This window comes from Zootermopsis nevadensis, unplaced genomic scaffold (genome assembly GCF_977971745.1).
Source record: "Zootermopsis nevadensis isolate Lab colony 2312 unplaced genomic scaffold, Znev_1.0 Znev_ptg000023l, whole genome shotgun sequence".
Taxonomy (NCBI): domain Eukaryota; kingdom Metazoa; phylum Arthropoda; class Insecta; order Blattodea; family Termopsidae; genus Zootermopsis; species Zootermopsis nevadensis.
In genome coordinates, this window is record NW_028259155.1 from 928,496 (window position 1) to 953,626 (window position 25,131).

General features: G+C 39.3%; 1 protein-coding gene across 2 annotated transcripts in view; it reads right to left on the reverse strand.

Moving 5' to 3' along the window:
- The window catches only part of LOC110834093 (uncharacterized), a 273,000-nt gene that overhangs the window by 70,897 nt on the left and 176,972 nt on the right, over positions 1 to 25,131 (reverse strand). The window contains exon 1 of one of the 2 annotated variants that reach the window (XM_087354184.1): positions 14,802 to 14,954. The exons of the other annotated variant lie outside the window; for it this stretch is intronic. The gene's annotated coding sequence lies outside the window, so the exon portion shown is untranslated. Of the gene's footprint in view, positions 1 to 14,801; positions 14,955 to 25,131 lie in introns of those variants that run through there. 2 annotated transcript variants of the gene reach the window in all.

Here is a 25,131-nt window from a genome sequence, read left to right on the forward strand (position 1 = left end):
TTAAAATTACATGTGGCACGTGAAAGAGGCAGATTAGGTACGGGGGGCAGGGACTCAGAGGACGCGGCAGATTTATCCCGACACCATCATAAATCAAGACAGGCCACAGCTGGACCAAAGTACCGCTCCACACGTCACAAACGTCACTGCCACAACATGGCGGCCCGCGCTCACTCAGGGACGATGTTACTACACGTGCAGCAGGGAGAGAATTATAAAATCACGATTCGTGTCATTTCCATCACGGAGGGCAAAACATCTCTCACGCAGAATAAGGTTATTTATTAACGAAGGCAAATCTTGTATTCGAAAACGTTTCCCAAATATTCCACGTCTTAAACCGCCCAGACTCTAGCATCTCGTTTTCCGCGAGATTAATAGCACGTATAATCGCTGTTCAACCAACATTTATCAAAGTCAAAAGTTTCAGCTCCCAACATCCTCATATTTTCGCTACAATAAATGCCCGTGAGTTATTTGTACCATTACATCTTTTAGAGATTACACCGAAAGCCTTCAATCAATTCCAAATTTCAGACCACAGTCAGTGAATATTGCAAACTAAAAATCCTAAAAATAATTCACTTATGCAGATACCTGAATGACTGTCATATTCACAATCCGCCACGGATCCTAAGCCAGGTTTATCCCGGCCACCAAGTCTAATCCAATTTTTTTGCACTCAATTTTAATATTATCCTATCCAAGCATGGGTCTTCTGAGGATTTTAGGTACTCTCGGCTGTGTCTACACAGCGCAACTACCCAGGAGACTTGTGGTCAGAGTAAAGTTACGAAAATCCTCATGACGTAATTGTCTCTCTATCTGAATGCTCTTCGGTATTCTAGTCTCAACGTTCGTAGAATTGATACTTCGTTCAGTACGAATTTCCATAGTTTTAAACAAGAAATTGCCTTAACCCTCCATATACCTTTGCAGTTTCAAAGAAGAAATAATATTGTACAATCAGTTACAAAAAAATTAATTAAAGTTATTTTAAGGCATCTGTCGTATTACGACCATTGTCTAAATAATTTTATTTAAAACAAATGAGGACGCCCGGTGCCCGAATTTATAACTTGTGTTGGGCAAGGCCGTGGTCTAGGCAACACGGAGTTTTCCTCCGTGGCATCCCAACAATTACTCCATTCACACACAGAAGAAGGCAATGGCAAACCACTTCTGGATCATCTGCCAAGAACGTATATGAACAGGTCCCAGTCCGAGAAAAGGATGCAAGGATCCTGTTCATATGGACCTGTCGTCAGACAGAACACTAAATAATAATAAGATGAGGTGGTCTAGCGGTTAGAACGCTGGCCTTGTAATCCTGGGGGTCTAGGGTTCGATTCCCGGCGGTGCCCGAATTTATAACTTGTGTTGGGCAAGGCCGTGGTCTAGGCAACACGGAGTTTTCCTCCGTGGCATCCCAACAATTACTCCATTCACACACAGAAGAAGGCAATGGCAAACCACTTCTGGATCATCTGCCAAGAACGTATATGAACAGGTCCCAGTCCGAGAAAAGGATGGAAGGATCCTGTTCATATGGACCTGTCGTCAGACAGAACACTAAATAAATAAAATAAAATAAGTAACATTAGTCGTGACCAGTTCGTCAACGGATCCTGGCAACACACTTTCCTAGCATCCCGAAGTGAATGCATGAGCAAATTGTTGTCATCTACTACATACGCTCTTCAGACGAGATGTTGATTGGATTTGAAATAATTGAATATCGTGTCCAAAAGGTCACTCACAGGCGCCAGGATACCGAACTTATGTCCGAGTTATGCTCGCCCGGCGTACACGGACGGGGCAGTGGAGATCAACTAATATAAATTATAAATTGAGAATCGGACAGTAGCCATAATGCATTTATATTTCGTTCATGAAAAGAATTAATTGGAATACACACGAGCAAAAACACAGTTAACTCCCTTCCTGGATGTACTGATGCATGTATCATGTTACTTTTTACGTGGGAAGTTAATACGCTCGAACACAGTTTGTAGCGAAAAACATTAATTTAAAAACTAATTTTGACATGTGGTAAATCACTTGTGAATTACTTTCATATGTAATTTCTGCACTCGGCTACGTATCATCGGGAGTAAAAAACATGGTGAGAGACACAAAATATAGAGCAAAGTGCAAACAGTCTACCGTTCAGTCGCCCTGTTGATGGAGGCAGCAAGGACATCTGAAACCAAATCTAAAACTTCTTGACGATGGTGAAGAGTCAATTGAATAAAAATTTTCTTGGATATTATCCATCGTCTAGTAAATATAAAACGTAAAACGACGTTTCGGAGATGGGGCTCTATCTCCGTCTTCAGGTTTCCACTAGATAGAGCTAATCCCTATCTCCGGAGATAGGGATTAGCTCTATCTAGTGGGCCCAACTGTCTAGGAACCTGAAGACGGAGATAGAGCCCCATCTCCGAAACGTCGTTTTACGTTTTATATTTACTAGACGATGGATAATATCCAAGTAAAGTTTTATTCAATTGACATCTGAAACGTTCGTAAAATCTACCCGAAACTGAAATTCTTTATTTGGCTCGGCGGAGTAATTAATGTCAGTGTGGACGTGGAGACGAACAGAGACAGAAATTTCTCCCCCACTAGAAACAGAAATCTTCAGTCAAATATCCAGTCATTTTTTGATGTTAAATTTTCCTTTTTTACAAGATTATACATAATTTGTTCAACAAAACTGTAGAATATATGTGAATGTAGAAAATTTGTTCCACGAACTCATTGCAAGATGCCATTATCACTACATGCCTTAATAATCACTGGTTTCATTATCGAAAGAGTCGAAACCAATTACCAGACGCCAGCAACCTGCAGTGTGCTAAGAGCATTAATAAAGTTAGGAAGTCCATGCCATTTGAATGCGTCTGGCTAGCTAACAGCGCGTATGCAGACCTCCAGCATTAACACGTGAAGCGAGCAGCGAAAGGGTTAATGGAGCAGGATAATATGAGAAATTTCACTATCTTAAAGACAAGTGTTCTTCTGTGAGTTTACGTAATTTCTTGAATGGAAACATGCTCTATGAACTTAAGAGCGAGTAGTACATACACAAATTCTAATAATAACTCGCACAAAAGTTAAATCTTGAATCCTGATGTTCAACTACGTCTTGAAATGTTAGTCAATACGTGCGCGGTTCCAGAAAACTATTTCCAGTCTTACATCATCATTAATACTGGGCTTACACTTATGATAATTATATCAAAGTAACCTACATTCAAGAACCAAATTCCTTCTGAGAAAGTAACAATCTTTCATCTTGTAAAGGAATTTCTGATGACGGCCCTCATCCTAGGGAAGCTGAATCCATTCGACACCCTCATACCACGTGATTTAATATCATTTCATATGTATTTAAGTGCCTTCTCTAGATAATTTATTGTCTAAATTTAGTTCAAATTTGAAACATTCTTAAATCTAACTAATAATATACCTAACTCATCCTTTTTGAAGATGGCTGTATTTTGAGTTTTGCGCCGTGTAATCTGGTAAAAGGTTAGCGACGTTTCAGAGGTACTTCACTTAACTCATCCTTTTTGAAGATGGCTGTATTTTGAGTTTTGCGCCGTGTAATCTGGTAAAAGGTTAGCGACGTTTCAGAGGTGCTTCACTTAACTCATCCTTTTTGAAGATGGCTGTATTTTGAGTTTTGCGCCGTGTAATCTGGTAAAAGGTTAGCGACGTTTCAGAGGTGCTTCACTTAACTCATCCTTTTTGAAGATGGCTGTATTTTGAGTTTTGCGCCGTGTAATCTGGTAAAAGGTTAGCGACGTTTCAGAGGTGCTTCACTTAGCTCATCCTTTTTGAAGATGGCTGTATTTTGAGTTTTTCGCCGTGTAATCTGGTAAAAGGTTAGCGACGTTTCAGAGGTGCTTCACTTAGCTCATCCTTTTTAAAGATGGCTGTATTTTGAGTTTTGCGCCGTGTAATCTGGTAAAAGGTTAGCGACGTTTCAGAGGTGCTTCACTTAACTCATCCTTTTTGAAGATGGCTGTATTTTGAGTTTTTCGCCGTGTAATCTGGTAAAAGGTTAGCGACGTTTCAGAGGTGCTTCACTTAGCTCATCCTTTTTAAAGATGGCTGTATTTTGAGTTTTTCGCCGTGTAATCTGGTAAAAGGTTAGCGACGTTTCAGAGGTGCTTCACTTAGCTCATCCTTTTTAAAGATGGCTGTATTTTGAGTTTTGCGCCGTGTAATCTGGTAAAAGGTTAGCGACGTTTCAGAGGTGCTTTCAGGGTGATTATAGAGGCAGCAATGGCCTTTCAAACGTCTGAAACCTTCTATAAGGCTGCACGATGTAACAACCATTTTGAAACTCGTCATCAGAACCTGAAATCTCACTTCACCCCTCTCGATCAGAATAATAATAATAAGTAAAGAGTAAAAATTATGAAAATGTGATGATAAAAGCTTTAAATGTTTACGAAGAGAAGAGAAGAAACTAGGCTAAACACTTCCGCGGGAGAAGACCGTCTTCCACGAGATTATTTAGGTCATCGCGAGGGGTCTCAGCGCGTGTCCCGTCCCGTGATCCCGGGCATTTATGCCGAGGCATGCAAATCCTAATCCGCGGCGACTGGTACAGGCGTCAGACGCAGCCCGCTCTGTGTTCTTCTCAAAATTCAGCTGAAACATTACACCGAAGCGTCTTTCTTGGTGCGCTGTAGACTCGGGATTTATGCAAACGCTATCCTGAAAAGCAATTTTCCGTGGTCTAGCTTCTTCCTACAGGACGTCACTCGACATTTCCCGTCACATTTTTTTCAATTACCATTCATAATAATCTTTACACCCGCTAAGGTTCTTAGCCCCGTAAAGAACGAACAGAAAAGGCGGGGGGATATTAGATTTCGGGTGGGGGGGGGGGGGGGGGGGTTGTGTGAAGTTTTCCAGGCAGTGTGCGAGGGTCCTTCTGGCAAAAGTTAGGTTAATGAGAATGTAAGAAATGTTCGAAGTTGAGAAGAGAGATGACAAGTGGACAACTTTTTAGGATAACAGCAAAAGAATTTGTGCAATGTTTTTACTGCACTGAATTCGAATTCTTACATTAACCTTGGTTAAGTCTCAGTTTGGACGAATTTTGATAAACATGGGGGTAAAACGAAAAGAAATTTTTAAAGAAAACATATTTTTTTAAGAATAGCTAACCTGCTCTCAAACACTATCAGCCTAATTTGTTCCTTCTATGTGAGAGGCCACGTTTTCACAGCAACACAAAACATAAAAAAAATTATAGTTACTTAACCTAATCTAGCTTAATAACAAATTTATAAGTGAAATGCGCCAGAACCATAATTCTAGAAGAAACAGACGCGGGGATTGTAAAACACGAGATGAAGGCAGTTGTAGGAGCCATTCAAACTACAGTCGTTATTCGTAATCACAAGACGAGGCTGTCACTCGTTGCGGCCGCCTCCATATTGCAGTAATGACCCGTCCCAGCGTCGGTAAACAGCAGGAGTAATATAAAGCCCCACTCTGTGGCACGAGACATTAAAAACTCAAGAGACTGTAGAGAATTTTAAACTTGCACCGTTCATGAGAGCACTCACGATGAAGTAGGAACTATAATATCGTCTGCATGGATGTTCCAACAGGAGAAAATTATATAATGACAAGTCTCATAGCGTTTATTCCCATCCTTCAAGCATGTCAAAATTCTTTTTTAAAAAAGATATATTAAACAGATGATAAATAATGTGTAATCAAACTTTAAACCGAGTTCCCAAAAAAAATCTGTTCTGAGTTAAATGTGTTCGTACATAAAAAAAATTAAGGTGACAATGCACATGGCGCACTTTTGCAATTTGTTTAATTCAATGCAGATAATTTGGACTATGAGCTTTTTCCAATAAAATACTGTGGGAAGATTTTGGGTCACGTGGATATTAATAAATCCCATTACGTATATAAAGACAAAACAGAGAAAGTAGAAAACGTGCGTATTTCCTAAGAACACGTACCTTAAAATAATGCGTAGGAATGAAAACGGTACGCCAAAAACTCCAAAATTGTTGCAAAGTGGAAGATTTTTTACAATGTATCAAAACCTTAAGGAAACATAAAAGATATTTTCTCAAGTCGCAATTAACAATTTCGAATAACGGTTACAATGAAATATTTTAAACCTTCGGAGCACAAATATCATTAAAATAACATTTTATTTACAATCGGCCACGACTCCCCAGTTTCATATTATACACCGTTAATTTTTATCGACCAAGTTAAAGAAAGTTCAAGTAAGTAATATAAATTCACAGTAATGAAACAATTATAATTACGATTAATATAAACACGAGTTAATAGTTCTGAAAATATGCCTAAGAAACTGCTCAACGAAGCGTAGTTCGACAAACCTTGATTAAGCAGTCTACGAAACTCGAGGGCGATGCAATCAGCGCAAATGAATTAAACACAAATGCATAAATCGATTGACCCTACGGGCATTTTCCTGTGCGTTATGTCCTAGATTGGAATTCGTAAAACAAACAGGAGCTATTTTACAGCAATCACACCGAAAACAGGTGAAGCGAAATTTCTGTCGATTTATTAATTTGTATTTTGTAAACCTAATTAACAGTTCTGACAAAGTCTAAAATTAATACGTAACAAATATTATTACCCCCCAAATTCAGTTCTTTGATGTCGACGCCACATGCAAAATGGTATCGTAATAAAACCTATTTATCGATTATTCTCTACCATTTTATAAATTTTAAATCAAGTTTATAATAAATGAATTGTTCCAACCCTTCGGAGCATGAAGCTCATTTAAAAAATACTTATGCAATCTCAAAGAAAACACAAGGCGTCCCTATGATAAATACCAATTGGTCAAAGCTCTCACCGTTTACTCTGTAAACGTTGCTGAAGGAGACTTTTAGGAACACGGACTAAACAAATTCGGACAGCCGAAATATTGTCGTCATACTTGGGGATTGGGCGTGGGGTAACAACACTTCAACGTAAATGCATGTCTCAAGATATTACACGTAACAGATCACTTCGGAATTCAGTGCGTAGGAGTAAGGATAATATTAAAATGGATTGTAAAAAAAAATGGGATGTAACACTGGCGATTGGAATCATGTGGACAAGTGACCCCTTGGCGGTCGGCTTTTTTGAACACGGCGATGAATCTTGAGGCTGGGAATTTGTTCAATAAACTTAACAGGAAGATGATGGAGACGCATGTTGAAAAAAACTGACTATCCCAGAATTAACCTGGACAGACTGACACAGAAGAAAGTATTTAGACAAATATAGGCACCGGCTTCAGTTTTAAGCCTGGTTCCGCACGAATATAAAACAGGGCTGCCAATCACTTCTCAAATTACTGATTCTTAGTCGTGCAAACAGACTCATATACCACAGACGAAACAGAAATCACAGATATAAACCAACGAGGAACAAATCGTAATGAAATTACTCCTATTTCACGATTAATGGCTAGGGGTCCAGATAGATTTTTAGATGAAATAAAATGGTTTAAGTCTATCCTAATGGGATTTTGCTACTGTACGTATCAATAGAAAGTTCGGTTACTTTAATTGAATATTGGCTTTTGGATTCTGATCAATCCGTTTCCTTGACGGGCAGAAATCAGAGATTTAGGTAAGTTTGCAGTGCGTGGCTTCACAGCTCAGTGAGAGTAAACTTCCGCACGCTGGAGGCCAGATTGCGAAAAGAAGCTCGCAGCTTTTCTGGTATCGTCACAAAAGTAACTGAAGAAAACCACGGAGATCCTGATGGAGATAAGCCGGCAATCAAGCCAGGATGTTGGCCAGATACTTTAAGAACACAAGTCAAACTCGTTACTGCTGTGAAATTATGTTTGCCGAGATTACACTATATAAGAAATATTTTAAATGACGGTGAAGTTTTATACGAAATAATTTTACAGACCTATAAAACACGTGACAATATTAACACATGTTAGTTGCAACAAGTGAAATCCAACATTCTACACAACAGTCCATCTATTCAAGAAACTGCCATAAACGTCTTACAAATAAGTATCTTAGGCAGAGTTTTGATACAGTAAGACCTGAAGAATATTAGGCATTACATAGAAATGTCTGACCACACTTCAAGACGACTTCAAAATCAACTTATACTGCAAACATCCAAAAATTCTCCAGTTTAATTTGAGGTTTCCACGGCGGTAAGTCTGAAGATGGATGTCTTCTGTGTTGTAGCGCCGTGTAGTCTGGTAGAAGTTTACCGACGTTTCAGAGGTCATCGCTGCCTCCATCATCAGGGCATAACGATGTAAGCAGAGAGGACCTCTAAAAATGTTTGTAAACTAAAACACACAACCCCGAAATAATTCAGCGTTATCACAGGTAAGCCCATTTTAAGTTCCTTTTCGTAGATTTCCTTACCGTCTTTCATGAAGTATTCCTGACCTTCGGGAATTTTTCTTTAGGGGTGGTCAAACTCCCAGCTTCGTCACCATTTCTGAACCTGAGAAGTCGTCGTCTTCTCGTCGACTGAGAATGTACGGGCAGTGACTGGTCTATTTAGAGTTCAGAATAGAAAACAGAGATAAGCCAGCACAACCGCTTAGTATCTGAGCCCCCCCCCCCACCCACAGTCACTTAGAGCTGTCATCCATCAATCATCAGCTTCTTACAGGCTTTAAACTATTTAATGATATCTCCACAATAGTCCACAAACTCTCGTGTTCGTAAGAATTATAAAGCCCCAGAATTGACTGTGATTGGAAATAGTCTACCAGTTTTATAAAACCAAGACACAGAAGGAAGGACATTTACTTGTGAATTACTTATTACAGTGGTATTCAAACTTTTTTTGTTCGCGTACCCCCAGATATAATTTCTCTTCAAATTTGTACCCCCAAAAAAGTTATTGGTGTATAATTCAAGTTATACATAGTATATAACCTATATCTAAAATAAATTAAATAAATTACATTACTGATTATTCAGTGTTTATCATAAAATAATATATATATATATATTTTAAATTTCACGTACCCCCTGGGGTACGCGTACCCCAGGTTGAATACCAGTGGCTTATTATATGTGTTGACGCATGTAGGCCTCTTAGATTAGTGCAATATTTATCGTCATTCGACATGAAAGATGAACGTACATACAGAAAGCTCCTAACTATGTGCGTAACAAATTTCATGACTAAGTTTGAAGTCGATTACAAAAACGTACCTTAATATGACGAAAATGCAATCAAGGACACGTGGCCTACGACCTCCCCTTGAAGACCATTGAAAATTTATAGAAGTCTTCCTTGTCCTTCGAGAAAATACTTTATCGCTATTGGTACTCGGAAAACAGATTATACCTGAACGGAACACACCAGACACCGGTGTTCATTCACTGAACCGAGATGAAAACATCATACAAATGAAACATATAATTTTCATCAGAGGATAGTTAAGACGCTGGTCTGAAACAAATCTCCAAGAACACTGATTGTATGTCCACCTCTCGCCATCAGATTACAGGACAAAATCTTTACATAAAGGTATCGGAGCTAATAATTTCATTTTTTTAAAAAAAAAAAATTGGAAAATCAAAATATTTGGAATCTACGGTAACAAATCGGCACTGCATTCACGAGGAAAGAAAAACCAAAAAAATCATTAATTACATTTCCAAATATGTACGTATATGAAACGAACGGACTGACCATCAGAGGACAGAAATGTAAAAATAAATCAGATACAGCCAAAGGCCATTGTAATTTGAATGATAAAATTGACATTTATATTAAATACTCTGAGCCTGTAGCGAAATCCGGCATTCAGGAGTATAATAAGCCCTTCTTTCAGTGTGTGCTACGTGGTTGGTTACTCTGTGTGCTCTGGTGTAATAGAACACACTGAGGTTGAATGCCCCCAGGGTCACTCTTTGAGCTCGAAAGGAAGACGATCCATGGGCAGGCAGTCCTAAATCAGGTGATGGAGATGGAATGTCAACAAACATCTGTCCCATCGCGATGTTATTTGTACCAGTAATGATTCCTTGTGTAATTTACTTCGGGGGGGGGGGGGGGGGGCACATAAAAGAGGATGGTGCCCTACTTTTAAAACCCATGTGGCAGAACGATGTTTTGTCGAGTTCCCAAACCTGTGAAGCTCCTGTTAGAAATCGTCCTGAAAATGCTTATTATTATTTAGTTCAAATCTTTTACCATTTCGTGTTCTACACGAACACCAAATATTTCCGTCACATAAAAAACAAAACATCAGTTCTTTATATAAAATAATCATGAAAATATATTAATCTTACGAGGAATAATATCATCGCGTGTTGGTATTCTAAGCTTTGAAAGTCAGTTTTACCTAACGCTGTTCCATAACAATATTCAAAAAGCCATGAAAAGCCTGTTTACGTTCCTATTACTACGTTTAATAACATCAAACGGCCTTAAAATTAGACTTTTATTCATTCAGTATGAAGTTTTCACTTCCCGTCAATTCGAGTAGCGAAAAAAGAACACAAAGTTACATGCGAATTTAGTGTTCATCTCAGCGTTAATCATTCAGTTTTCAGTGAAGAGATCTCCGCCCATCTGTTAGCTCAGAGTGAACAAATTTCGTCAGTACAGTTGCGTTCGCGTGTGTTAATTTATAATCGCATCTATTATACCTTGCCATCTTGTGCTGTTACAGATGCTGCAAATATTATTGTTTGGAAAGAAGGTTTCCATTAATTCCTACATTTATTCAGCATTTGAGGGAAGATTCTTCTCATTTCTTGTGCTCTTGAGAGCGAAATAAAGTTTATTTGTTCCTGAACTTAATTTCTGGGGAATAAAGAGAATGTTACTCGTGTAGACAAGGGTAAAGTAGGCTCGTGGGGTCAATCTCAAATACAGGCGTGGGTCACGTCGAAATCAGCCCATAAACACCGAAAGAATCAAATCCTAAGGAACAAGAAGCCTTGAGTGTCTAATTCACACTTAGGGGCTTCGTACGTGTTTCTGATAACCCTAAAGCAATGGATAATGGAGATTGTTACGTAACAAATAATTTAAATCTCAGATCAAAATAATCTGGTCTACGAATTAACATCTCTTTAAGAAGTATTTTAAGTCTCTTTTTAATACTTCGCAAACTTAACGACGTTTTCAGTCGTTCGCAGCGTAGAATGATAGAATTATTATTAAACCGTGAATTTTAAAGAAAGTGGAAGGAAGGAGTTACGGACTAAATCTAGGTTCTACGCCATCATCAGCTTAGAGGGCATAAAGAAACTTGAAGAAACCGCGAAAACATTACGACTGCCAGTTTCTCATTCCCTTTGACTTAACTCGTAATATTTTGTATAAAAACGTAATTTTAAACAAAACGTTGTCGCTGTTCACAGAAATTTCTATATAATTTCATTAAGGCTATTGATCATAATTGCGGTATTGATTCACAGATAAATCTAACGCTGATAAAATTTCCCTTAAGCACTGAAGCTGGAGTTGACACAGACAACAAGCATGACGTGCGAGCTAAGCGTAGCCTCTCCTTTGTCACGAACACATGTAATAATTAACTTGGTATTATCACAAGGAAATTGACCACAGCCCGACAGGTCAAATGTCATCGCTTTCAGACAGCTACTATCGTTCCAAATGATTGCCTCGAAATGAAACGGTTCACATGTGCCAACACATCAAAGCGAGGCCTGTAGGTTAGACTACAGAGCCTGGTTCCTGGCAACAACCCAGCTGTCCTAGCGGGTGTTAATGAGCAGGAGAGTCTCCACGCTGATAATTATGCCCGTAACTTAATGTTAACATGGCCAGTGACTTTAAGTTACATCAAAATCTTTAATTAATTTGTAAAAGAATTACCCTCAGACATACGTAAGGTAGAGACCAATAATAATTAGTTAAAGTGCATATTTCAAGTAATGAAAAATACAGGCATACCTCGGAGATATTGCGAGTTCGGTTCCAGACCACCGCAATAAAGTGAGTCACACGATTTTTTTGGTTTCCCAGTGCATATAAAAGTTATTTTTATACTATACTGTAGTCTATTAAGTGTACATTAGCATTATGTCGAGAGAAAAAAATGCGAGAATTACCAAAATGTGACACAGAGACACGAAGTGAGCACATGCTTTTGGAAAAATGGCGCCGATAGACTTGCTCGACTCAGGGTTGCCACAAACCTTAAATTCGTAAAAAAACGCAATATCTGAAAAGCGCAATAAAACGAGGCATTCCTGTATACACAGCGTACATTAAACGTTCCTGAAGAAAAACAGGGACTATATAACTTCGTTTCGCAATTTTCGTCAGTCGGCAGACACAAACTGACAAAGTTGCACTAACGGATTCTATAATTCGCTTTGACGTTCGCAAAATATTCACGCGAATTACAGCATTCGTACTTTCGAGCGCGTGCCCTTCAGTTGTTAACTTCTGAACGCTGTGTTCAACAAGATTAAACCTTCGGGAATGGATAGGGAGCGGATCTTCATAAACTCTACAGCTTCCAGTTAAAATAGGGAAGCCTTAGAAAGGCGGATCTCAATGCATTTACACCGATTCGGCACTGACGATCTCAGTGTCGAGTCTTACACAAACGAATTGGTAATGAAGCTAAAAACGAAGGATAGGAAGTCGTCGTCGTCATGACATCCAGCACGTACGGCTATCAGTCGTAATTTAACTTTAGCAGCCTCGGATTAGGCCCTCTGTCCAGTTTCTATTCAGAATTAATTTCGAAACTACGAATCCTTAGATATTCTGCATTAATTCCACTGACGGTGAATCGGTCCGTCGCAAACTGTCAGGAACAATATTCACGATACTACGCTGACAACTGAATGTCGACTACACGAACGAACAAGGCGATCCCTCAACTTCGTCAGTCTTAGCGCAGTTAATTCAAAACAGAAGAAACACAAAAACCGAAGCCTCCTAAAATTATAACAAATTCGTGACAGTCTTAACGCTAGGCAATGTTTTTTTTTTTTGTAAAATTCGAAATTAGTCTTGAGGGGGAGGGGGGGATACGAGATGTACCGGTTTTACAAATTGAACCTCGCGTCACACACAGGAAACACAAGCGATCAACCCAAATGTCTGACAGTCAGTCCACCTTGCTTACATCTGTCATCTGAAATTCTGTTAAGCCTAACAGCGAGAAATATTGAAAACTCATTTTGGTTTTCGTAAAACTGCTTCAGTTCGATTTCCAGATTTACTTTGTGGCCACGGTGGTCTAGCGGTTAGAACGCTGGCCTTGTAATCCTGGGGTCTCGGGTTCGAATTTATAACTTGTGTTGGGCAAGGCCGTGGTCTAGGCAACACGGAGTTTTCCTCCGTGGCATCCCAACAATTACTCCATTCACACACAGAAGAAGGCAATGGCAAACCACTTCTGGATCATCTGCCAAGAACGTATATGAACAGGTCCCAGTCTGAGAAGAGAAAAGGATGGAAGGATCCTGTTCATATGGACCTGTCGTCAGACAGAACACTAAACAACAACAACAATGATTTAACATTCATTGGAATTGTTTTATCCTTTGAAGAGAGAGACAGATTGTTAAACAGCGTATCTTCATAGACCTGGATTTCATATTTAACCTCACGTGTTTACTTCCTTATCACCGGCTATTCGTTAAGTTCTTGAAGTTTCCGCGTTGCGATTTTAAAACATGATTTGTTTTAAACTTTGCCATTCATTTCACTCCATCCTCCAACATGTGTTTCTTTTTTCCACGGACTCCGGCCAGAATATACGCCTGACCACAAGTACAAGGTATTATATGTTTTGTCATAAATCTTAGGAGCGGAGTTTTGGTCTTATCTCGCGCAGATGCTTGCAGTCTAGCTTAGTTTATTTATATTCCGAGACTTGTACTACTACATTTAAACAGGATGATTCGACATTAAACATTATATATATTAAGATGGCTGTCTTTTGGGTTTTTCCGCCGTGTAGTCTGGTAAACGTCTATAAGACTACAAGACAGCCATCTTCCATCTAACCGCAGTAAAAACCTCAAATCGTACAAATTTTTAGTTGTGAGTTATACATAAAAAACAATTATAAAATTTCAAATCCTTCCTCAATGTTTACCTTAGAACCATTCTTCTGTCCCATAATTTGTTAAATTTGCTTGGCGACTATTCAAAGTAGCCCCTGCCTACAGCGCTGCTCAAATTCAACTTTGTTTACCTTCACGGGTCTTCTTCCTCGCATGAGACAGGCCTCGCTAGACACCCATCAACCCATCACACAGAGATATGAAGGCAGTGCCATTATAACTGCTTACCAGAAGGTAAAATATTCCCTGACTTAAAAACTATGGATTTGCGGGACCATTTTTATACGAACGTATATCAATGTTTTTTTATTGTGTAAATCATCGCTAAAATTACGTATAACATATAATAAATCATATATATCGAGTGGACGAGTCCCCGAAAACCAATTTCTGTTCCAAATCCGTTTCTTGTTTCCTGTGAGGGAACAGGACGAAATATGTTGGCAGAAACAAACATGTCTATAATTTCGCTGCATTTCAAATTCTCATTACTTCTTAAAAAAATCATAATTTTGGTAACAGAACTTAACTTAACTACACCTATCCAGTAAACGTCAAATTTAGATTCCGTTTTTAGAATAAAACCTGCCAGTGGTACCTGACCTTAGCCAGATTAATCCAGTACATATCCTCACGACCTGTTCTGGTGATTTTCTATGCAAATCATTCTACCATTTACCTTTAACATAACGCAATACACTTTTGTTCACTTGCCTCCTGTAACGCAGAATTACGATGATACTCGACCACTGCAAAGCCCACAAGAATTCCAAGTTCTGCTGCATTCAGTACACAGAGACCAATTCCCCTCCCACTGATCACGCTCACAATGACGGAGTACATTGTCCACCGCACTCCTCCGGTCTGGAGGCGAAATTCAAGTAGGCAATCGTACTTGATTATGTCTCCCCCCCCCTTTTCAAACACCACTACATTTAATAGTGCACAGTGACGGAATACAATATGTCGGTAGTTGTTTCAGGAGCAGGGTAAGAATTAAAGGATTGTTTACTATTTATTTCCGAGATGGCGCTAAAAAGGGTTAAAATCGAAAGGTATTCTTCAATCTGACGTTTCAGTAACAAGTAACTTTATGAAATATACTCCTGAAGAGTATCATACTCTATTCGACTGTTGAAAAGCGAACGACAAAATTCGGATTGGCTCTGCCTTTCAACGTAGATGGGAGGATAATCTCAGGCGGGATCTATGGGAGATAGGAGTTGAAGGAGACTGGATTTTGTTGGCCCAGGACAGGGCTTTGGTTAGTTCGGTAATGAACCTTCGGGTTCTATAAGCCATCTAGTTGGTTGGGTCCACTATTTGGGAAGCCTGAGGGGAAGAGACCTCTGGGGAGACCTAGACGTAGATGGGAGGATAATGTCAGGCGGGATCTATGGGAGATAGGAGTTGAAGGAGACTGGATTTTGTTGGCCCAGGACAGGGCTTTGGTTAGTTCGGTGATGAACCTTCGGGTTCCGTAAGCCATCTGGTTGGTTGGGTCCACTATTTGGGAAGCCTGAGGGGAAAAGACCTCTGGGGAGACCTAGACGTAGATGGGAGGATAATTTCAGGCGGGATCTACGGGAGATAGGAGTTGAAGGAGACTGGATTTTGTTGGCCCAGGACAGGGTCCGGTGGAGGGCTTTGGTTAATTCGGTGATGAACCTTCGGGTTCCCTAAGCCATCTAGTTAGTTAGTTAGTTAGTTAGCACTGCCTTTCTTATTTTAATTAACGTGGATAATGACCTTGAACTGATATATTTTAATTGTACGCAATGGTTATAGTACATTTGCGGTTACATGAAATGGTAATGTAAAAAGTGCCTGAATAAAATCCACTTTCGTGCCAAAAGTTTATCAGATTCTGTAATATTCTACAAATTTCACGACATGACATATTTTAAGACAATCAGCTAAAAATATAACGATACGGTGGTTACTAATGGCACATAAATTATTGATAAAACAAAGAATAACAAAGAAAAACAGTTGCCAGGATGGAAAATTTGCTGTAAGGAGGCGAAACATCGTGATGGGAGTTCAGATTTCTTAAGTTGTGTAATAAGTGAGCGCGGGGGACTTTATCAAAGGTTTCACGAGGATCAAAGCAGACGGAGTCAATGTGTTACACTGAGAAAACAATGTTTAAGTAGGTAATCAAGTTAGTTACAGCATACTTAGATTTAATAAATCCATGCTGGGATACGTAAAATTTCAATTTAAATTAAATGGTTAGTAGAACATCAATAACACTTTCAGACATTTTAGAAAAGTAATTTAAAATTTAACTAGGTCTCTAATTAGTCTTTAAAGCCGTGTTACCGTTCCACAAGATAAACTTATATTAGACAGACTAAGTACTTTAGAAGGGGACTTAATACATCAGAAGAGGGTTTTATAACAAAACTATGACTTTATCAACACAGGCGAATGGAGACTCTGTCGCCCGCTTAAAATCAGCAAAGGATATTAAAGAAAGAAGATTTCCGTATGACCTCTAAAACGTTGGTTAACATCGACCAGACTACACAGCGCAACAACCCAGAAGACAGAAATCTTCATACTCACCGCTGTGAAAACCTCAAGTCTTAGATATTAAAGAAACATTCAAAAAGGTAGAGAAAGTATCATCAGAATTATTTGAGGTATTGACGGGATAAGTTAAAAGTGTAACGAATATATGCAGAATCTTCAGATGGAAAGGCCACGCGCACACGACATCCGCTCCAACTCAGTACGAAATTCCGCGAACCGTGTTCGTATCGACATCCATTTAGAATTACTCGTGTCTTCAGTCTTCAGTACTTTCGAAGTAGCTCGCACTGACTCTGATAATATACGCGTGTGCCTGTGTTTTCAAAAAATAAGCCGTCAATTTTAAGTAGATACATTTCAGTACTGAAATGCACAGCATCTAGCAGGAATGGCAAAGGGAGATATCAGCAATTCAGATTAAAATTCGAGCACTACGGTCGAACGGTCAGATCGACGCACGTTCTACCTTTAAGCGTCTGTACACTAAAACCAACAGAGAACTGGCATTGATTTTCCTTCCATATTTTTGTTTTTGTAATCCTTTCTAGCACTCTGTACTGAACTCTCTGGGGGAAACGTCAGTGAATTACCAACTACTGTATCAGAAGAAAACATGAATACAAACTTTCATTTTATTTATAATTTCTTCTGTCCAACTCTGAAGGACATTCACATTTTTAATTTACCGAATTGCCAGATTTTTTGGTTAAAAATAACATTTTTTATTTTGAATTTTGTATTTGCAACCAAACTTGTTGCATTTAAGCCTACTAGAAGTGTTATATATGAACAAATTAATTAAATTACTCGGAAGTCATCAATGACGAAATTTTTTAAAGCTGGCGTAACATTTCAAAGCGTACAGTAAAATGACTCTACTGTTATCCTTAGTACTGCACGTTAAGTCACATTGGTCCTTGGATAACAGTTCGTGATTAATCCTAACCTGTAGCGATCAAGAAGGAATTATCGGAAAACGGAAGTAACTTAAATGTCTGGTAGGTAACGCGGTAACAAAATGGGAAGGAAAGGGAAGGAAAGGGAAGGGAAGGGAAGGAGGGAAGTACAATTTTTGTACAAGTAACATTGCACCACGACAGACGTTAAATAATCTTACCAAGCGGTCTCATCACTTCAGGATAAACTCCAAAAAACTGTATGCTGTAACTCCCCTGTCCCTACGTGCCACGCCCTTATCACCTTCCTCATTTGATCACTCTAATAAAATTCGGGGAAGATGAAGAATTAAGAAGCTCCGTAAGAGGGCATGCAAATTTCCGCCGTCTCCTCTCACATCCACTTCTATATTAGTTCAAGTGTTCTCCTCGGCGACTGACTGCTCTTCAGACAGAGTCTGAGAGTAAATTTGAAACTCACACAAACCTCCTATGAGATTTTTTTATTCCTCATAGTTCAACCCTTACCTTCTCTTATATGAGGTACAAAGAGAGAAATTTCTGAACCGAACACAAACTCCGAAATACCGAATTATCGTTCCAACGTACGCCTCAGAGTAGCAGGAGGACCATGGCACCACGAGGCAAACCACAAGCGCCAGTGCATTCGCACGGACGAGAACGGAACACCTGTGTAACACGGAAATTATACCCCAAAATCCTTATCAACTTTCTGTTATCAACATGTGGTGCAAACTTCTGACATGGAAACAACAGTAACGCCACTGAATGGGGGGTCTGAAATACTTCATGGTTTTATACCTTCTAAAATCAAGCAACTCTTATTAACTCCACTATTAGGAAAATAACAACATGGCGGCGCCGCGAGCTGTCAGGATTTCAACTAACAAATCATTGTAACTTGATCTCTTGGGATGCTTATGGTGGTATTCCACAATGATGTGAGTGGTTTTGAAACCTATTCTGTCTTGTTTGGAATCTCAAAATGTTCCATGCCAACGGCAGGTGCTCTACACACGAGATGTACTTTCCACATTATTCCGTCCCCCATTGGCAGCGACCGCTCCTAACGCATTAATAAAACAGGCCGTAGACTCGCACGAGTGAGTGAGTCAGTTGTCTGCCATGATTTAATTACCCAAAAGGGACATTCCGGATTATTAACTAGAGACTGCGCTTTGTAATACTTTACTCGCTTTGTGGATGGATCTGATTCCGAGAGAATTCTCCTCGTCATTACTGATCGTCGCACAAACAAGAGACAGAAATCTTATTACGATGTTCCGTTTTACCAAGAAGTTGGAGGGTTCGTTTCCAGACGTGGGCACGAATACTCTGTCACCACGTCCAAACCGTCAGTTTCTCCTAGTAAAATGAGTACTGGTGGGGTATTTTTATTCTATGCTAAAATTGCGGGGAGGTTAAGTTAATTTCCACCTATGAGTTAGTTTAAAATGTACCTTTATAAACAGCCTTCCTACTGGTATCCGACATCTACAAAGACTATTTCATTAAGACACTTTTTAATATTATCCTCCTACTTTTTTATCAACATATTCTTACGAAAACGTTCCAAGTGCCTCCCCCTTCGTGCAGAGGAAAGAGTTGAATTCTCTCATCTCGCTCAATGGCTGTTTTTATCATGAAAGAATGTTATAAAGCTTCGAATGAATCTCTCGATTAAACGCTGCACCTCCGAAAATCGACTTTCATATCGATGATATTCGGGAAAAGAAACCAGAGAAAGAGTTTAAAGTTCCTCGCCAGCCAGAAGGCCGATTCCCTCTCGCCTTGCTCGTGGACTACTTAGTGAAATCAAATGGACGTCTTCCTCATCTTGTCTTAGCAGAAGGGTTTATGCACCACTCGTCCATTCCTCTTGGTAGAGTGAGAAGTGCCAAGCACCAACATACGCTCCTGAGAAAATCCTTTTCAAAGTTGCGGAAAGTAGAAAAGAAAAGAAAAGAAAAAAACTTTTCCAATCACGTGAAATGAATCCTCCATCACATGTTCGCTGGGAAACACGGCGTCCATTCAAAGAGCAGTTCATTTACAGAAGTTCAATAAAAGGCGAGGAGGAACACGCGAGTACGGAGTAAATGAGCGACCGAAAGAAAGTGGCAAGAGTGATGGGGAGAAAGTGGTAAGAGTAACGAGGAGAAAGTGGTAAGTGCTATTACGAGAAAGTGGTAAGCGTAACGAGAAAGTTGTAAGTGTAACGAGAAAATGGTAAGTGTAACGAGAAAGTTGTTAGTGCTATTACGAGAAAGTGGTAAGTGTAACGAGAAAGTTGTAAGTGCTATTACGAGAAAGTGGTAAGTGTAACGAGAAAGTTGTAAGTGCTATGAGGAGAAATTGATTAGTGTTATGATGAGAAAGTGTCAAGTGTGACGTGAAGGAGAAAGTAGGAAGGGGGACCTCGAAAATGTTAATTGTTAGAGTTCCTTTCTCAAGATACGCCATATTAGAATCGCTACTAATTTTCTCACGATAAATGCAACACATCACAGATCACAAAGGGAAGTTCAGTAAGAGATCTGACATTTCTGTTAACAGCGAAAATGATAATTTGGAATTCGCGAACACAGCTCAGAGCAGGAGGAATTAACGACGCACTGTTACGTGCAACGGCAGCCGTCAACGTAATTTCTCTTCAGTTATTCGAATCTCCTGTGAAAGAACAGCTGTAGGAGTACATAAATTTAACAAAAACATTTTAAAAGCCTTGGAAGATTAATTTTATAATTTCCTTTATTAGAAATATCGTTATAAAGAGTTCGTAACATTCCAAAGTAAAGTGCAATTATACATCGTGATACCTAAAAATTTCTTCTGCAAAATCATTTGCCTAGTTAATTTTTAGCAGCTGACATCACGTTGATTTATTTTCCGTATTTCAATTCCCACCGCCCAATTCCGAAAGTCCTATTTAGCGTCACATAACACGCCAATATTTTACGACGAAGATGTACGAGGCCCACAGCTGAAGGAAAGCGTCTTTGTCCGAGACTGCTCATTCAATGCATTCGAATCCATCTTGCGCCTATCAGCAATGGCGTTATGAGAATAGACCCCGATTAACAGAACTGTAAACATCGCATACATAAACCCGTAACAGACTTTCGTACTCTACACAGTCCGCGATACAATAAACAGTAATAAAAAATAGGTCATATACAGGGTTGTTAGTGTAGGCTGCATGATATATGACGATGACCTGACCTCGCATCCAGTACATGCCCTTTCCAGATCGGGTACTCGTAACAACTTGTAACTGTGCATCACTGACGACACACGATCCGGCTCTCCAAACATTACGGAAAATCCACACCATATGTAACCGACTACCACTGGGGAAGGGGGAGGGGGGTATTCGTTTTTCGGTCCTCGAGAAATATCACCAGTAAGACAAACATTACAACTGAAAGAGTACCACGAACCTAACCTAACCAAAAAATTGCAAATGTCCTTTACTCATTGAACACGAAATAGGAAAACATTACAAAGAATGGTTAATTTGTTTATTAACAGTTAGCATGCTTGGAAAACGTCCGCTGATAATTATTCTGCAATAACATCAGCTAAAAATTCCTAGGCCTGTAATCGGAGACAGACGACACAATTTTCTGAGAATATTTTTCGCCAGAATGTAGTTTTAAATTTAAAAAAATTCAAATTTACGGGGAAACATTTAGAATGATCCAAAATGCACGGCACCTACTGTCAGTTTTGGATTCGAACCCAGTACCCTACGTCCAAAATACAACCGCCTGTGAAATCAGCCATAGTTTTATACGGAGTTTATTTCACGACAAAACTTCCGCCTAATATTTTTCATGAATACCCTTTTCTCAGTGTTTCCCCCCCCCCCCCAGATTATAATTTTCCAAACTCGCTAATATAAACTTTCGTTAATAATTTCGTTGACAGGCAAGAGTTTCAGCTCTTACTATTTTATAAATGTTATTTAAAAGTTATATTAATAATTCTAGGCGCCATTCGCCCAAGGAGACTTCACTGCATTCAGTCGCTGCTAAAACATCAAATTTTATATATCTTTTTGAACGCTCTCTACAAACGCTTTTCAGGAGAGACGAATTTAAACTCCGCTGTAACCACGTTATTTTACTGGATTATTATCGTCGTTATGAAAGTTCTGTCAAAGCAAGCTGTGTCGCCACCGGGGCGGAAAATTTAAGAAGCTACACAACTTACGTTTGGATTAAATATAATAACAGCCACTTTCTTACATTTCACAAAATGGTTCCAAGATAAAACATGAATATTTCTAAATACTTTGAAACTTTAACGGATTTGCAACCGTAATGTCAAATTATTAAGTTATATAACGGCCATTATTTCTATGCGTCTTAAATTGTGCATGAATTTACGAATAAAATTCATTTCACCTGCTATCTTAAACAGAAATCTTTTAACTTATTTTACCATGGAATTGTGCATAAAAGTGCCTTCATCTGGTCTTCGAGAGCACAAATTTGCTTGAGAGTTCAGATTTAATTAATCACTTGTTGATCGTCAAGCCATTTTAATTGCATTAAAATATTCTAATCAAGATTTTCATTCCACAACTAACTAACTAGATGGCCTTACGGAACCCGAAGGTTCATCACCGAATTAACCAAAGCCCTCCACCGGACCCTGTCCTGGGCCAACAAAATCCACTCTCCTTCAACTCCTATCTCCCATAGATCCCGCCTGAGATTATCCTCCCATCTACGTCTAGGTCTTCCCAGCGGTCTCTTCCCCTCAGGCTTCCCAAATAGTGGACCCAACCAACCAGATGGCTTACGGAACCCAAAGGTTCATCACCAAATTAACCAAAGCCCTCCACCGGACCCTGTCCTGGGCCAACAAAATCCAGTCTCCTTCAACTCCTATCTCCCATAGATCCCGCCTGAGATTATCCTCCCATCTACGTCTAGGTCTTCCCAGCGGTCTCTTCCCCTCAGGCTTCCCAAATAGTGGACCCAACCAACCAGATGGCTTAGGGAACCCGAAGGTTCATCACCGAATTAACAAAAGCTATCCACCAGACCCTGTCCTGGGCCAACAAAATCCAGTCACCTTCAACTCCTATCTCCCGTAGATCCCGCCTGAGATTATCCTCCCATCTACGTCTAGGTCTCCCCAGAGGTCTCTTCCCCTCAGGCTTCCCAAATAGTGGACCCAACCAACCAGATGGCTTACGGAACCCGAAGGGTCATCACCGAATTAACCAAAGCCCTCCACCGGACCCTGTCCTGGGCCAACAAAATCCAGTCTAATTCAACTCCTATCTCCCATAGATCCCGCCTGAGATTATCCTCCCATCTACGTCTAGGTCTCCCCAGAGGTCTTTTCCCCTCAGGCGTACCAACCAGTACCCGGTGAACACCTCTTGTCCCATCCATGCGCGCTACATGCCTAGCCCATCTCATTCTTCTCGACTTAATCACCCTGACAATATTGGGGGAGGAGTACAGATTTTTAAGCTCGTCATTATGCAGTTTTGTCCAGACCCCATCGTCTTCCCTCTTAGGCCCAAATATCCTCCTCAAACACCTGCAATCTGTGTTCCTACCTCTGAGTGAGAGACCATGTTTCGCACCTTTTCATTCCACAAAAATAAATAAAATAACTTAACACATATTAACAGTTTCTGTAATAAATTCCCAGAACTATGCCACATTTTAAGCACGCGAAACAACCAGGAACCAATTATAAGCTAATTCTCGTTAAAATAAAACGCTCGTGGGAAACCCAAAACGCGCAAGGTATAAAGTCTCTCGCGTTAAATGCATTATCAAATTTTACGTTATCAGAAAATAATTTTGATGTCACTTCCAGGTATTTATACTGAACTCTGTCCGTTCGTGTTTTAAAATTACATTGACAAATACAAGTAATCTCACTGTAGAGCAAAGTTTCTGAAGATTTAATTCAGTTCTATGCCGAATATCAATGTAAAAATTATAATTCAATCAATACTTAATGCAATTACTCTTACGTACCTGGATTTGAGCAATGGCGACACACAGATTCACAATTATATTTCGCTGTACACCAATAAAGTGTTACATGTGATTTTTTAAAATAGTTTTAATATTTGTACATTATATATATTCTAAAGGCAGAGAAGCAAGACTGAATCAACTAGCACACCCAGTTTCAAAATAAGAGTTTCTATTTATGGCAATTGTATTTAATACAAGATGCTTGGGAAATGTTAATAGTATAGGTTCCTGGAATCTTTTTTCTTTTTATATTAAGCTCTATTCTTCTTCATAATTACTGGAGTCTTCGATAAATCAAACAGAACACGTCTGTGTGTTACATATTAATATTAAACACAACTAATAACTTTAGCAAAAATCTGGATTGCAACTTGTTTAAAATAAAGTTTATGGTCACCAATGAATAATTTGGTTTCGAATAACGTTTATTTAATATTTGTAATATTAGGCTTAATTACGATTTGACATTACTTCTATTTAAATGGGGCTTCAACATGTTTATTCGATTCAAATGCTATATGGCAAAACGTGTGGAGTTTTATGAAACTTTTAACACCACAACGTGAAAGCAACATAAGCGATGTCCAATATGGAACGTAGTCGACAGCAGATAGGAGCTAAGCGCTCTATGGAGTGCCGATAATTCCGTATGGGTAATATTCAATGCAACCCCAATTGAACCACCGATCCAAACACCCTTAGTTTTTGCGACAAGCTCCCTCTGCCTATCCTCTTGTTAGCGAAAACCTACATACAATGTAAGCACAGTATTCACATGTCTGATCCAGTTTATCGTGTAAACAGCAAACAGGACCAGTCCTGACAGCAATTCCGAGTAATCCATTGCCAATCCCAATTCCCCGTAGTGCGTACTACATCATTTTATTAAGTAGACCTCGTCACATTGTTTCGTAACTGTAATACCTTCCTTCTGCATCATATGAACATTTGCACTGTGTTTGCTCAGCGAAATGTTTAACAGAATTATCACCGGAATTAGCATCTCTGCTTCGTATTCACGAGACTTGGAGTTCGAGTCTCGGTCAGAAAACAGGACATCCTGAACAACTCGTAAATTTATCTCAGTCTACAGACAAAAGTCAGGACAGTGTATATAAAAATCATGCAATAACTAATTATAATTAACTTGATCATCCTGTAACATACAATTCGAGCAGGTGAAAGCTTTGTTAAAATAACAAGGAATAAACAAATATCGTTCTTTCTAGAACACTAATGTACCTACGTTCAATACTAGTGAGATTGAGGATGTCCTGAATACGTGTTAGAGAAAGAAACGGCCAACTTCAAGCTCCCGCCGTCTTTAAAGCTGTGTCCTCGTGTGCCTTGTCCCAAAGCATTCTGAGACGATCTCACAGCATCAGGGCTCTAGAATATCAAGTGACCTATGTTTCGGGGCCATCGTTTATCATTCGGTTTTCTAAAATTACCTGGTTCTTAATCTCTTTCCACACAGCATCAAATAAGAGGAGATAAATTAAAATAAGTGGTCCCTAAGGTAAAAGACGAATAATTATTCTTCACCTCTACAAATCTTAAAACAAATTCGAGAAA